Source organism: Anopheles gambiae, chromosome 2 (genome assembly GCF_943734735.2).
Source record: "Anopheles gambiae chromosome 2, idAnoGambNW_F1_1, whole genome shotgun sequence".
Lineage (NCBI taxonomy): Eukaryota > Metazoa > Arthropoda > Insecta > Diptera > Culicidae > Anopheles > Anopheles gambiae.
This window is the reverse complement of record NC_064601.1, coordinates 64,709,262-64,726,529: the sequence shown is the minus strand read 5'-3', so window position 1 is coordinate 64,726,529 and position 17,268 is coordinate 64,709,262. Positions and strand designations below refer to the sequence as shown.

Genomic DNA, 17,268 nt, shown 5'->3' with positions numbered 1-17,268 from the left:
GCATTGCATCCGATGAATTCAGGTAACATCAACGATTTCAAGCATCATACCGCAGTCTTGACTTTGGCTAAGACAGATTCGGGAAGGGGTCCCGCGGTCTTGAGATAAAGTGTGAAACCCTGTAACGAAATACGCATCAATGCACAAACACTGCGCGCGGGACTTTGAACAAAACACGCACAACCATCTCCGGCAAAGCGTCGCGCTGTACTGGTGGTTTTGCACGCGTAGGAGGGGGGAACATACGGAGCGATGGTTCGATGCTGTAGTGTAAGCGAGACAACACGATGTGACGAGCAGCTCCAAGTTGAGCTCGCTGAAAGAAGACACACACACATTCACAGACGGCTCGTCAAAGCACGGTATTTGTATTTGTGTTAGTGAAGCGCGCGTGTAAAACAGAATGCGAACTCTCATCGCAGCGCGCTTCTCCGTGCTTCCTCAAGCTTCCTCATACCCCTCGGCCTGAATCACTCAAAATTTGGGGTCTCATTGTTTGCGTGGAAAGCAAATCCACGCAAACAATGAGACCCCAAATTTTGAGTGATTCAGGCCGAGGGGTATGAGGAAGCTTGAGGAAGCACGGAGAAGCGCGCTGCGATGAGAGTTCGCATTCTGTTTTACACGCGCGCTTCACTAACACCAATACAAATACCGTGCTTTGACGAGCCGTCTGTGAATGTGTGTGTGTCTTCTTTCAGCGAGCTCAACTTGGAGCTGCTCGTCACATCGTGTTGTCTCGCTTACACTACAGCATCGAACCATCGCTCCGTATGTCCCCCCCTCCTACGCGTGCAAAACCACCAGTACAGCGCGACGCTTTGCCGGAGATGGTTGTGCATGTTTTGTTCAAAGTCCCGCGCGCAGTGTTTGTGCATTGATGCGCATTTCGTTATAAGTCTCGTGCGCCGGTGTGTTTTGGTGAAGTGTGCAGTGAATAAACAGTGTGCACAGACGCACATGCAGTGCGTGGATCCACAGGTAAGAATTTGCTGAACAGAGTCAACGCAGATTGTCGACAAGTTTCCCGCAGCCTGGCTCGACCCGGTATGACGTCATTGGATTCTACATGTGTACTTTAGTGTGTACTTTATGTTTCAATAAAGTGTTTAATGTAATAAAAAATGACAGTGTTTGTGTTTAGTTTTAGAATAAGTGCATGAAAGAAAACGAAAAACGAAAGAAACAACTATCTTTACATGTGTTGGTAGCATGTCTCGAAAGAACACAAACACATTGAGAACTGCAGAGCGCACCGTGCGTTACGGGTGGGGAGGGGGAGGGCTCGCGCGAGGGTGTAACTCATTCGTCGAAGAGACACTGTATTTCGACAGCGTCACTCAAATCACTCAAAAAATACACTCATTTTGCCGGACGGGATGTGAACAGCCTCATCATTTCTATAAGCAATCCGAAAAAGGGGGTGGAGCAAACACATTGGTATGCGTGAGCGGCTGAAGAAACCAGAACGTTTAGATGTGTGCGTGACGGATGGTTCGGGCGCCTGTGGCGAAGCTCTCGACAAGCCTGCAAACGAGAGCTTTGTGGAGAGCTTTGTAGGGAGCCCAGATTACACAGGCCGCCGTCGGTTTTTGCGTCCTTGGGTATGAACGAAAAACGGGAGAAGGGGAAACCGATATCTTTCGAGTGACACACACACACACATGCATCTGCATGCGTATTCCGCTGAACCGACTACCCATCTCTCTCGATCTCCCATGATTTTTCTGCTATCGCACTCATCCGGGTGTTAGGCATCCTCAGTCTGTCCAGAACTTTCACTGTGGAAGGATGTGTTGGAGTGATGTGTGATTTCTTGTGCCCCGTACTTTGCTCGTTTACGTTTTGTGCTGTGTTCCTTCTTCTTCAATTATGGGATGATTTATCCTTGTAAATTTCTAAGGTAAGTTTCTTATCCTCGTGTGTGCTTCAATGGGTAGCTTTCCTTAAGTTTTTACACTAGCAGCAGCTAAAGTAAAAACTTTCCGCACGGCGCAAACTGTCGCACACATTTAAATGCTTGGATTGCTGGTCCTGCTCACGCATACATTTGCATATATCCCTCCCCTTATATTTTCGGATTGCTGGTTGTAGTAGTGACGCTTTTTCTTTTTGCTTTATGCACACTTTCGCATGCTATTTATTGGTGTTACTCTTTCCACATGCGTTTTAGCACACTCACACTGTATACGGCAGGATGCTTCACCCATTCCAAATGCTGCGGTTGCTTTCTCTTACCCTTCCTCTCGTTCTTCCTTCTACCCTCTGCTCTTGGATCCTCGACTGGTGCTGCACGTGTTCAGCCGGCGCCTGTCTGGAAATGACGTCACGGACTGGTGCTGCGCATGTTAAGCCATATCCTAGGCGTGCTTGAAGTGCGCTCATCTACGAAAGAGCTGTGATGAAATCTGTTGATGAAAATTAACCAATAATTAATCCATGTGTTTTATAACAAACTAAACAATATCTTGCACATAGGATTATAGAAACGCTTACCTTTATATTTTAAAACCGGACACCGTTTTCCTTCCGTCGATCGTTTTGCGGGATGTTGGCAACCATCGATTAACATGCGCGTGCACTGTAACTTTTTAGACGACAAGCGTTAGTTTAATGTATCCATTGAAGCACACACGAGGATAAGAAACTTACCTTAGAAATTTACAAGGAAAAATTATTCCATGATTGAAGAAGAAGGAACACGGCACAAAACGTAAACGAGCAAAGTACGGGGCACTAGAAATCACACATCACTCCAACACATCCTTCCACAGTGAAAGTTCTGGACAGACTGAGGATGCCTAACACCCGGATGAGCGCGATAGCAGAAAAATCATGGGAGATCGAGAGAGATGTGTAGTCTCGGTTCAGCGGAATACGCATGCAGATGCATGCGTGTGTGTCACTCGAAGAATATCGGTTTCCCCTAATCCCGTTTTTCGTTCATAGGCCACACGATCGGCGTAGTGCCGTCCAAAATCTAGAGAAAGACATGCTCTCTCGCTTTGGCACACAGGAAAGTTTTCCAATAGCTTCGGTTTTGCTGGTTGGGGCGCAGACTTTTTCAAGATTTTATATTACTTCGGCTGTTTTGGACCGTGCGTGTAGGCGCATACACTGAGCTCCTGTGGGTAGGGCCAGGATGAATACTCTGTTGTACATGATGTTCCATAAGGTGGGGCCAAGTACTGATCCTAGCGGTACGCCAGCAATGATGGTAGTTATTTTTGTACCTTTGTACCGTATTCTTATTCCCGTGCTATACTGTAGAACGCACCCGCTGAGATAGCTTCTAGTAGCCGACACAAATGCAAGGGGATGTTAATGCACTGTAAAGCTTTTACAATTTACAATCCTCCCAGTGTTGTGTATGTGTGTGTGTGTGTGTTTTTTTTTTGTTTTACAAGGAGGGGGAATCTTCGAAAGACTCCATGGGGAAGACACATGGGATTCTTACCCAGGAAACCCCCTCCTCCCTTAATGCCAACAGCCGCCATTCGCTTGATGATCTGGCGCTGGTAATCGCTATAATGTTTACCTCGACCCATTGTAATTAAAATTGCTTGTTTTGACCGTCAAGAACGTATTGGTTAAAAACTTGAACACGACTAATACCGTGCGCTGCCTGCGTTCTGCTGTTTTTGCGCGATGAATCACATCATTGTCGAGCAGCGAAAAAAGCGTATGAATCAATACTATTTATGAGTAAGCGAGTGAGCGTCAACCCATTCAATTCGAGAACAGAATGCTGCCGCGCTCAAGAAACCGTACGCCCAGAGGTGGGTTTAACGGTGGGACTGAGCGGCCGCTAGGGGGTCCCCCCTTAATGTGGAAGTTCAACTTCGTCTAAAATCTACTCCTTTCACCGGCGATGGGCCTCCAACCATCCATGTCAAAACGACTAATTTTAAATGAATTAATTTTTCTCATCGCTTCACTCACTGAATTTTTGTGGAGGGCTCCTAGCTGCAAAAAACCGGGGCCCCATACTACTCAAAGCAGCACCTTAAATGTTCTAAGAAATCTGACAATACTTTTTCCAAAGTCGCATGCGAATAACGCTGCGGCACGCGCGCACTGCTCAAATCAATACAATTTCATCACCGTTTCCTATCCGCAAAAGGCGGTTTTTGTCGCGATTTATGACCTAGCGAAAATGTTTTTTTGACGATTTGAGTGGAGCGAAGACACAAACTCAATTTATGGTCGCTAATTATGGATGCGAAGTTTATGGTTCTGACTTCTGTTTCACTCTCGCTCACAGACGATGGTGTCCCGTCGCATTCTCACAATTCCATCGGCTCTACGGTTTGGTCATTGCTACTCTTTCTCGCACGTCAGGCAGTTTTCTTTCTCCTTGTTTTTTCCGTGTGTAGCATTGGCTGCGAACGATCATTATCCTCATGATCCGTTAGTAAGTTAAAGGAAAATTGTTAGAACCAATGGCTCTGGTACACCAAATTCTGCACAAAGTTGTGCCCGTTTATGTGCCACACTGTACGGAAAACGTTTTGCACAACAATACAATCTAGCAGCACAGCCCGGCCTTTGGCCATGAATACATAATAAAAAAATATAACGTTATGCAGACGAGCAACAATTAAATGCCGCATATTGAATCCGCTTTGAACTGAACGATAGAATGAATTTGAATCGTCAGTCTGCTGCTCTTTTCGACATGCGTTGCGTACCGACTCCTTCGACGCAGGCTGTGATGAAACCGGTTCCTACCAGGCCAGACGAGATCGATTCTCACCCGGACCATTTCCCCTGTAGCAAGAATTGACTATCCGATATCGTGACATTAGTACGATCAAGGAGCCGTCGTAGCCCGATCCACGGCGTTGCTCGGTATGTAAAAGAAGAAGAAAATTTGTTTGGGAGGCAGTTGGCTAGCATTGCCGCGCTCGACCTCGGCACGTAAGTAATCTTGAGATCACCTGAGCAACAAAAACATAGACAATGAGGCATAGACAATTTTGACCAGTGCGTGGAAAGAATTCGAGTTGATCCGAATGATCCGGATCGGTAACGGATGGTTAGGACGCGGTAGGTCGACCCGCACCCAGTGTCGGATTAATACGAATGTAGGCCATTCTGATGTGTCGCTAGAGCTAGAAATTGTATGAAGAATTCTAAACTATAGAAGAATGGCGAAGCAATTTGACTTGCGTCGGTAGGTGGAAGAGTGGTTTCCTTTGCTCGGGTCCGCTTAATTTACGTACTAATTAATCTACCCCGGTCCGCACCTCACTATTTTTTCCCTAACGACTTACGGCAAATATAGTTTACATTTTGTATACTAAACTATGCTAGCATAATTGAACAGCAATACGAATGGAAACGAAAGGAGAATGGAGTCAAGAAATGGAGAGAGGGCAACAAGAGTGTAAGGAAGAGCGGGAAAGGTGATAATCAAAGAGGTGAAATGGGAAGATGAAGGCGAGAATTACGTGCAGCAGCAGGTATAACAGTGCAAATTATAGCATACTAAACACCTGAATTTTGGCATTTTAGTTCGAAAAAATCCGTTAAAATAGAAATAATAATCTTATTGACGGAAAACACCGCAAAAAAATATGAACAAAAGGATTATTTTTTAAAACATAAGATTTCCAGCAGATGATAATACTCGCAACCCTTGCAATGTTTGACGGGTTACCCAAACCCCCTTCTGTTCGCTAAGTCGCGAACAATCCAGCTCAAACATATAAAATACATTGACTTTAAAGTAAGCAATAAATAACAAATAACCTTTTGGCATCGACCAAATTGGTGCATGAACGACGATTCATTGTACCAAAACGATGAAATCAAATGACATAATAACGATAGTGGTTTAGGCAACGGCGATAAGCCCCAGTAAATACTGTAGGCTCTAAGGTGTAACACAACTGTGAGCCTTTATTTCACTTTCAATTCTGCGACGATACACACAGTAAGCCGAGCCAGAACCTTCATCTGCTCCGGCCGATCGCGGCTTTTTATACAGTCAGTCCAAAAAGTATTCGTCTAGCTGAATATTTTGCAGAAAAAGGCGAATTATGGCCACAATACGTATGGGGCGATAAAAGTAATGATGAGGTTTGATAAAGGGACCATCAATACACACATTCTGCTAAAAAATAAGCATTGAAATAGTGCAATATCAACCAAAATACATAAAAAACTAAAAAAAGTCGCTTGATGGGCGCGCAAAAAGTATTCGTCCATGTAGCTTTTTCATTATTTACGCTGGACAAACACTACGTAGACGTGAAATAAAATTATTATTATCAATCTACTGATGACTTCCTTCTCAAATAATGCATTTCTGTTGTTTCAATAACACTTCAAGCGGTCAGAGAGGCACTAAAGGCGGGGGAGTTAAATGATTGGAGCATGATGGTGAAAATTGTGTCTTAAACTTATGCATAACCCATCCTTCCCATTTATGAAGGTTACAAAATGTGTGGGAGGCCTCGTTCCTTCATTTGATCAGAGTTTGGTCATTTTTGTGACACTAATTGTGTGACATACTGCCATGTAAGCAGCCATCCTTGACGGTTAATCTAACGAAAGAAGTGGTTTAATGTAAAAAAAATCAAATTTTACCAAGGAATCAAAGCATTTTGTGATGGCCAATAAGATCAGGAAAAGAGATGGGTCACATTTGGTTGATTGGTCATACTGCATTTCATCGTAGCTGGTCATGTTATGCCTTGAATGGGTGAGTTGTTACAAACATGTTTTGTTTAAATAATACCATACACAGAAAGTGGCCAAATCTGTTAAGGTGCATCAAATAATTCAGGAATTTATTTTAAATTTGGATCTACTAACATATCATGTTTAAATCGCCAAGGTCATACGGCCAACGTCTGCCATAGCGAAAACAGTCTACTAAGATGCAACATCAAAATCTCGTGTAACGGTAGCATCATGGAGTCATGAGGGCTCTGTGAGTTACAGTGAGCTAGAAAAATGATTCAAAATGATAGGAGACGAGATGGGGAAACATATTAATGCAGTTTTTAAGTAATTTGAGTCCCAGTTCTGAGTAATTTTACTTAAAATGTATCAAATGTTTCAAGAATAGTTGAGCTGGAGAACATACAGGGCATTGTCATTTGCCCGAAACGCCAAACAAGATGAAACCAAACTGATAAAAATGATTTAGTAGACTCTCAATATGATATCAGTTGCCATTTTCTCAATGGAACTTGGCCACGTAGTCCGGAAATGCTATTTCTACCAGAGAATAATTGGAACAAGTCTTGTAGGATGAGTGGATCAAAAATACGCCTTTTAAAAGGTTCAAATGAGTCCTTGCGTTGTGCAAGTAGTCACCAACAGTCATAAATGCAATAAGAAACAAGATCAGGACATTTTTTTATTCCATAACCTTTGTTTTCATACGCATATTACGCCAAAAGTCTGATGGACGAATACTTTTTGCGCGCCCATCAAATGACTTTTTTTAGTTTTTTATGTATTTTATTTGATATTGCACTATTTCATTGCTTATTTTTTAGCAGAATGTGGGTATTGATGGTCCCTTTATCAAACCTCATCATTACTTTTATCGCCCCATACGTATTGTGGCCATAATTCGCCTTTTTCTGCAAAATATTCAGCTAGACGAATACTTTTTGGACTGACTGTATCCTCCTTGACCCTTGCGTGAAAGAGAAAAAATATTCTCATCCTTGTTCCTAACGAAAGTTTCAGAACCGTTCCCTGTCTCTAAATCTCGCAAACCGTTCACGGTCTCTACAGCTCTATAATCTTCAAAACTACATTCTCTCACAGAAAATATATGAACTACACGGTTAATCAGACGTATAAAAACAGAGTAAATCTGCCTCTTTCCCAAACTCGAACAAATTCGGAAACAATCAAATTAGATTGACAAAATGATATAAAATGGTGGTTTCCTTGGATGTTCTTAGAACATTTTGTCATATTTTACACATAACTGACCATAATACTTACGTAATAAATTAAAGCAACCGTTGTATCCAAGAAAATGCAACTATTATTACTCTTCTATCGAGTTTGGGAAAAGGCCGAATGTTTTGAAAAGTAACAATTAAAAAGGAAAAGAGTTTTGAAACTTCCAGAAAAATATTATTCGCTAAACAAGCAGAAAAGTCAGCTGTGTTAAAATTTAAATGCAAATAGGACGAGTGAATCAAGAAATATAACCATTATAATTCGAGAAACTGCGCTCTTCAAGACACAATTTTTAGCTTATCCGTGTAGGTCAGGTATGTCAAACTGGCGGCCCACGGGCTAAAAGCTAAAATTACACCAATTGCTAAAAGCACTGCAAACCATAAATCTGTTATTACTATTTGTCAAAGTGTATTAAATTTTCCAGAGAAGCACAATCCTTTTGTTGGTATATTTTTCGAAACTAACATGAATGTACCCATAACATCTCATAAACTTATTCTACACAAACGTACATATCAATCGAGACCCTTAAGAATCATTGAATCGAATGCAAGCTCAGTCGTATTATGTTTCGATTCAATTCTGAATATTAGCATAATTTTGTGCACACTCGATTGCAAATTATGTATGGATAAAAAAAATTGCGTCAACTGTCTACAAAGGAAAAAGGAATGAAAATATCTTGATACACACACTAGGAAATTTTTCAACAACTAGTGATTGATTGTCGGCATCGCATCCACGGCTCAAAACCATTTCCGATCATAGCTATTCCGACTTCGAATCCGGCCAAATCAAACCAACAGTTCCGTTCGGTGCCGTCCGAAGCCTATAGAGCCGTTTAGAGCCATTCGGAACCGTTGGAGTCATCGGTTGTCCCGCCGAATTTGACAATCTCCATGCCCCCGACTGCCGAGTAAAGGATTCATTCGGCTCCGAATGTTTCTATTTTTCTGTTTTCTGTTTTTTGTCATAATCATGCCACCATAAATGTTAAAAAAAATTATTGTAGCCAAGTTGGAATTATTTGTACCCAACATTCTGCAAGACGAATTAATGTAATTTCCAACCTCCCCAAAAATCAAAACCAAAATGATATGATTACGCTTAAGCTTAAAGGATTTGGATTAAGGATAAAAATAATCGAAATGCCTATGCCTTGCAATACAAAGCTTATTAATAGATTAGCTCACACAGTCCTCAATTCCTCAATTCGCAAATCATCTCCCTTCAAGTGTCAAAACAGATTTGCCGATCTGTATGGGATCACACACCACGACTCTTCGTGAGATAAAATTATCGTAATTTAAAAAAAAGTTATTCGTAAAATACGGATTCTTGTTATAAGAAATGAATATATCACCAGAACACTTGGAACTTGGAAATTAGCGAAAAATAATGTTTAAACACGTGTTATTACAATTTTTCTCTTGATCTGTCAAAAATTGCAAGAAAATATTTTTGTTATTCATCCAGTGATGGATAGCTCGGATTGCTTGAAAAAGAATCACTGTAGGCTGCTAGACTTCTCCTACTTCAGTGAAAAAGTGTGTTTGACAGATATTTTCTAGCAGAACTGCCGTAAGAGAACGCGAGTAATGAAAAATGTCCTATTTTAATAATAACATTGAAAGTACATTAAAAAATTTTCTCATATAAAAAAGAGCACATATAAAAATAACATCGTGAATTTGTACATAACAAACGATTCCAGATAAGAAGCGAGGAGTACAAAAAGTCAATTTGTTTAACAATAAAAATCTAAAAAAGTATTTTACATAAACATTGGGGTATAACAGGTTGGCTGATAAGGCCCCGGTCTAACAAAGAAAAACACATTTTTTTGTCAAAATTCGTTTTTATTATTCAACATAGTTCCCTTCAAGAGCGATACAACGATTATAACGACCTTCCAATTTTTTGATACCATTTTGGTAGTACTAATTCGGTTTTGCCTCAAAAACTCACGTCTCACACGTCATCGAGTGCAAACGTCCTTTCAATTTCGTCCACAGTATTATCGTCGTGAATAATCTACACTACTCTGTTTGTTCGCTTCCGACAGTCGCCACATAAACTGAACAGTTTCCCAAGTATCTCCTGCTTCAGTGAATTGTTACACTTGTTATAGTTCGGTAAATTTTCGAGTGTAAACGCATTTCATAATGACCGATATTTGCGTAACTTGTTCGCGCCCTGTGACCTCAGATAACCCGACATACACGTGTGATGGTGTTTGTAAACGCCGGTTCCACACCTCCTGTATTAGTGTAACAAGTGCCGTGTACAAGGAACTCACTAAAACAGACACACAGTGCCTGTGGTTTTGTTTGGATTGCCTAGAGTCGCGACGTACTGGTCGATCCTTGATGCTACAAGAGCTGTCATCTGCTCTCTCATCTCTCAAAGAGCAATTAATAGAGGAATTTGAGCGGCGCGTGGCTTCGGCTTTGGACGAAACTAAAAAAGCGTTAGCCACTGCACTTGGTGATATGGTTCCTCGAGCAATAGCCCAAACCCATTCCACTCCACTTGCACCGACAACGTCACTACGCAGACCATCACTCACCGCACACACAACACATCAACAAGACCTGTCCAACACATCGAAACGTAGACTCATCGATCGTTCACCGCCTTCATCGAATGTAATCCCTGCACTTCTTTCGGGTACAGCAGCACCGCCAACATCGTCTCACCCTATTTTGACGGTACCCTCAGCACCACCAAGATTTTGGTTGTACCTTACTCGTATCGCTCCTTCGGTATCCGAATCCGAGGTTGAGACATTCGTTAAGGAACAACTAGGGACTGATGACGTCATTATCATCAAGCTGACACCGAAAGATCGTGATACTGGCACACTAACATTTGCATCCTTCAAAGTTGGGATGTCGTCAGCACTAAGGGACAAAGCACTCTCTCCGTCCACTTGGCCATGCACTATAACCTACAGGGAATTTATTGATAATCGCAAACAACAAATACCAACATCGGTTTTACGCGTGAAACCTGTCATAACCACTACCAACAATCATACACTAATAGCATCACCGCTGGCCACTGCTCACACATCCAATTTATAAACCACACATACGATCCCTCGACATCAATAACTACAACAACTGAGAGAACTCCTTGTCCTTGTCCTTGTCACTTGTCACTCAAAGCCGCTGGTTGTGCTCTCTCACTCTCCTATTTCCAAGTTGATTTTTTACCGCGATTTTCTTGTTGATTAAGGCTTGAATTGTTATAGTTCGGTTAATTTACACTCGCGCGTTCACGTATCACAAATTTGTGCGGCACCTGTGAATTGTACGGTTCAACATATAAACATTGCAATCCGCCTGCGGTTGTTGTGATCACTCACTGTTCAGTCGAACTTTGGTCTATTTTGCGATGGCGTCTGTGATCTGTAAGAAATGTGAAGGTGCTATTAGCAACGATCCAATTCCGTGTTTCGGTCTTTGTGAACACTATTACCACGATAAGTGCATTGGACTTTCAACCCCGCTTCTGCGTGATTTTAAGAAGTCACAAAATTTATTCTGGGCTTGCGCGGATTGTGCTCAGCGTTTGCGGGCCGTTGACACTTTACGCTTCTCGCACGGCCTTTCTCGTGACGCTGCCTACCTGTTGGAATCGTTGCAGTCCGATTTCCGCGATTCCTCACGTTCTGTGCAGGCGGCATCAGCTGGCTTGCGACTTGAACTTTCCTCTTCACTGGATTGTTTTAGAAACGAGATAGCTTTGATGAAACAGGAATCAGCATCGTCAATTCGTTCCGTGAAAGATTTCATCGACTCACTTACTGCTTCTCACTCAATGGAACGCAACTACTCACAGGCTCCACTACTCACAACGCTTGATGAAGTTAAGCATGGCATCAAGGAGCTTGATCTCATGCACCGTGAGCTTCTCACTTCCTTCAACTCACTAATGAACAAGCTCAAGTCTCATCTTGCCACGCATACCACTACATCGAGTGCTCACCATTCTGCGATTCCTGCTACGCACTCAACGACCACGATTCCAGTTGCGGCCTCTAAGCTCACCCATCAAGCTGTTGGTGAGAATTCTTCTAAACGTCGATTGTTGGATCGCTCTCCCGACCCATCGCCTACCAATACCGTTACACGCGCTATGCTTTCATCGGGCACAGGGTTGTCCTGCAATAATATTACGACCGTTCCTGAACGCCCACCCAACCAGCAAAACCGAAGCTATTGGAAAACTTTCCTGTGTGCCAAAGCGAGAGAGCATGTCTTCTTTCTCTAGATTTTGGACGGCACAACGCCGATCGTGCGGCCTATGAACGAAAAACGGGAGAAGGGGAAACCGATATCCTTCGAGCGACACACACGCATGCATCTGCATGCGTATTCCGTTGAACCGAGACTACACATCTCTCTCGATCTCCCATGATTTTTCTGCTATCGCGCTCATCCGGGTGTTAGGTATCCTCAGTCTGTCCAGAACTTTCACTGTGGAAGGATGTGTTGGAGTGATGTGTGATTTCTTGTGTCCCGTACTTTGCTCGTTTACGTTTTGTGCCGTGTTCCTTCTTCTTCAATTATGGAATGATTTATCCTTGTAAATTTCTAAGGTAAGTTTCTTATCCTCGTGTGTGCTTCAATGGATACATTCAACTAACGCTTGTCGTCTAAAAAGTTACAGTGCACGCGCATGTTAATCGACGGTTGCCAACTTCCCGCAAAACGATCGACGGAAGGAAAACGGTGTCCGGTTTTAAAATATAAAGGTAAGCGTTTCTATAATCCTATGTGCAAAATATTGTTTAGTTTGTTATAAAAAAACATGGATTAATTATTGGTTAATTTTCATCAACAGATTTCATTACAGCTCTTTCGTAGAAGAGCGCACTTCAAGGACGCCTAGGATACGGCTAAACATGCGCAGCACCAGTCCGTGACGTCATTTCCAGACAGGCGCCGGCTGAACACGCGTAGCACCAGTCGAGGATATCCTAGCGCAGAGGGTAGAAGGAAGAACGAGAGGAAGGGTAATAGAAAGCAACCGCAGCATTTGGAAGGGGTGAAGCATCCTGCCGTATACAGAGTGTGAGTGTTCCAAAACGTATGTGGAAAGAGTAACACCAATAAACAGCATGCGAAAGTGTGCATAAAGCAAAAAGAAAAAGCGTCACTACTACAACCAGCAATCCGAAAATATAAGGGGAGGGATAAATACAAATGTATGCGTAAGCAGGACCAGCAATCCAAGCATTTGAATGTGTGCGTCGGTTTGTGCCGTGCTGAAAGTTTTTACTTTAGCTGCTGCTAGTGTAAAAACTTAAGGAAAGCTTAAAGTAAAAATTTTTTACACGGGGCGCCTTCGGAAATTGTTGGCTGGGCACCCCGTACTTGGGTCTTTATCTCCCGTATTGCTCCTGATACTCCGATTGAAGCGATCCGCGAAATGGCCTGTTCTAACATAGGGACAGACGACATCTTGGTATATAGCCTTGTACGACGCGACCGGGATCTTTCTACGCTCTCCTACGTATCTTTTAAAATTGGTGTACCGGATTCGCACCGGGCTATTGCTTTGGCTGCTTCAACCTGGCCTCGCGGGATCTCTTTTAAGGAGTTCATCGACCTAAATCCCCGCTCCGTCAATGTTTGGCGACCTACTACTGCAGCATCCCTTGCACCTTCTGCGCCTATTAATCGTGAATCGGATCATCCTTCCTCGCCACCTTCTATCAACCACACGACACAACTGCGAAACGCTGATTTCACTATTTCGCCAGATCATGGCCCTATGAGCTTGCCTTATACGCAGTACTTTCAGCAAGCGTAAACCGGCTGATCCGGCTGAAGATTCTCATGAACTACCGACTTTACCCGAATTGATGGAAGCTAACCCTGCATCTAATACACATAATCCGTCCGACTCTCTTTCGCCGTTAATAACTTGCAGCGAGAGCACTCCCGGCGCATCTCGCTCTCTCATCCCTTCGATCGATCAACTAAACATCTACTATCAAAAAGTATGAGGATTGCGCACAAAACTAGACGAGTTACGCCTCTCTGTCTATCTGAGCTTGATATGGATGTGTTTGCATCGTGCGTTAATCACTTCATTCCTACTGGTGTATCTCGTGAAAATGTTTCTCTGCTTGATGGAATGTCGGTAAACGGTTTGCCGCATTTATCTGGCATAAAAAATATACGCGGAAGTCAATTGGACCTTCTATTTGCCAATGCTGCCAATGCTATGCCTTCTTGGAGCGCTGCTCCCCCGTCATAGCTTCATCTGTTCCACTCGTCGCGCTAGACAATCATCATCCTGCTCATGAGACAAGTGTGCTCCTTACGCACTATCGCCCTGCATCCTCTCAACGAATACCTACGGCTCGTATGTTCAATTTTAGGAAACTGGACTACCAAAAGCTTCATCGTATTTTAACCGGTACCGATTGGTGCTTTACTGATGATGACATAAATCAAGCTGTAGCAGCGTTTACTAATGTAATCACTTCCGCCTTCCCTTCCTGCTGTCCTCTCCTATCCTGTCTACCGATCCCGTCTTCGCTCCTTTTCCGTACCATAAACTCCTTCCTACTCCTTCGTGAATAATTGTATACTATAGTCAGTAAGTACTATTGCTGTAACCCAACGTGGCCGAGCAATTCATAAAATAAAAATAAATAAATAAATAAATAAATAAACTCCAACAGGATATGTCAATCGCAATAATCGCTCGCCGAAACGCAACACTCTCACGATCTACTATCAAAATGTGCGTGGCGTTCGTACGAAACTGGACGAGTTACTTCTCGTGCTCAACGATCACATCTATGACGTCATTGTTTTTACCGAAACGTGGCTAAACGAACAAATACCGTCTTCGCTCTTCTCGGGTAACAAATACAACATTTACCGTTGCGATCGCTCTCCTAATAACAGCGCATACTCTCGTGGTGGTGGTGTACTAATTGCATGTGCAACAGATCTGATCACCGAATTGATTTCATCTCCAGCCAACATCGAGATGGTTTGGGTAAAGATTAGGATGCAGAGAGTATCTCTATTTATAGGCGGCATTTATATCCCGCCAGGTATGATAGCAAATAACGCATTGTTAAATAGCCTTAGCGATAGTATTGATGCGGTTCAACACCGCCTAAAAAGAAACGATTCCATGTTATTGTTAGGTGATTTCAATATGCCTTCTATTGTTTGGACGCCCATTGAAAACTATTATGTTTCAAGTAATGCACACTCATCAAGCAACGCTCAACATATTGTATTTTGCGACATAATAACAGAGTGTAGTCTCCGTCAAATTTCAGGGATCAAAAACAGTCTGGGACGTCAATTAGATCTAATTTTTGTTAATGAGAGCGCAGTTGATATAAACTCTCAGGTGCTATCGGCTGTAGCACCTTTACTTAGACCAGATGATTATCATCCAGCTTTAGAATTCTCTCTCTCTGCAAATATTCAAAAGGCTCCGCGCTCAGTATCGTCAAATATTCGTAGATATAACTTAAAAAAAATGGATTACTCTAAACTTTCAGCTATGCTTTCGAATATTAACTGGTCGTTCTTAGATACAGATATTTCAATTAATGATGCGGTTACTGCTTTTAATGCTAATATTATCTCGGCTTTCCCCTCCTGCTGTCCTACCTATAAACCTAAAAACTCCCCTCCCTGGTCTGACTCTACACTCTGCTCCCTCAAAAGAGATCGCAATCGCACACTACGTAATTATCAAGACATGCGAGATCCTCATCATAAGCGCATATTCAAATACGCCTCTAATGCATATCGCATATATAACAGGGCTTGCTTTAGATCTTACGTCCACCGAGTGCAAGCACAGTTTAAAATTCATCCTAAAGCCTTTTGGGGATATGCTGATAAACGTCGTAAATCTAATGATATCTGAATCTTGGCAATCTCTCTGCATCCGGTACTGACGGCTGCTGCAACCTTCTAGCTGAACATTTTTCAAGTGTGTATGCTGAATCAATCAAAACCAAAGCATCAATTTCTAATAGCACTCATAATACTCCCACCGATGTAATCAATGACAGTAATCTAAACTTACACCTTAGCACAGTTTTACAAGCAATAAAAAATCTGAAACAGTCATATAATCCCGGTCCAGATGGCATTCCAGCAGCAGTACATAAGAAATGCAATACTGTGCTCGGTTCTCTCCTATTAAAACTGTACCGTATATCCATTAAATCATGTTCATTCCCGGACACATGGAAATTAGCTCATATTACTCCTATCCCTAAGAAAGGTAATCGTGCAAACGCTACCAATTATCGTGGAATCAGCATCCTCTGTGCAAGCTCCAAAATATTTGAATCTATAGTCCACTCACATATCCTCTTTATTGCAAGAAACTGCATTATACCTCAGCAACACGGTTTCTTTCCTAAACGTTCTACCTTGACAAACCTTATTTCCTTGACTTCCGTTATCACCTCTAGTTTAGACAGCGGTTCTCAGGTTGATATCATTTATACTGACTTTAAAGCAGCCTTTGACCGTATTCCTCACCCTATCCTTCTTGCGAAGCTATCCAAAATGGGTTTCATTGACTCACACATTCGTTGGCTTGATTCGTTTCTCAGCAATCGCTCTTTTCGTGTTAAACTAAACTCCTGTTTTTCCAAATCCTTTTCATCCAAATCGGGAGTGCCTTAAGGTAGCGTGTTGAGTCCTTTATTGTTCGTTTTATTTATTAATGATGTTAACTCAGTCATTCCACACGATTGTTTTCTTTGTTATGCAGATGACCTAAAGATTTTTAAATCTATATCGTCTGTTGGTGACTGCGTATCGCTCCAAAACATCCTCAACCGCATCATGGTGCTCATCGAACCAGCTAGTTCTATGCCCCGAAAAATGTCATGTCATGTCCTTCAGTCGTTCACGTTGTCCCGTTACGACTGCTTATAACTTCGAGGGTATAGCAATAAATCGTGTACTCTCGGTAAAAGATCTTGGTGTAACTTTCGATAGCAGGTTATCATTCCTCGATCACATTGACGTTACCGTTAATAAGGCTCGTAAAACAATCGGCATGATAAAACGTTTTTCAATCCGCATAACCGACCCTCTGTGTTTAAAAGCGTTATATTGTTCGTTAGTAAGACCGATTTTGGAATACTGTGTTGTTGTTTAGTGTCCCACCTCATTTACATCGATCGACCGCATAGAAAGAGTGCAGAGATCATTTACTCGGTATATTGTCAGCAAAATGCCCGGCTTCACGTCAGATACCCTACCGGACTATGAGCAAAGATGCCAGCTGTTGGGTCTGGACTCATTGGAGAAACGC

General features: G+C 42.4%; 1 long non-coding RNA gene across 1 annotated transcript; it reads right to left on the bottom strand.

The window, feature by feature from the left end:
* Positions 1–1,749: 1,749 nt before the first annotated feature.
* LOC133392225 (uncharacterized) lies at positions 1,750–2,744 on the bottom strand. The gene is made up of 3 exons (XR_009765548.1): positions 2,653–2,744; positions 2,497–2,587; positions 1,750–2,408 (listed from the first exon to the last, which is right to left on the bottom strand). It is a non-coding gene; the product is annotated as an uncharacterized LOC133392225 (long non-coding RNA).
* Between the last annotated feature and the right edge of the window lie 14,524 nt (positions 2,745–17,268).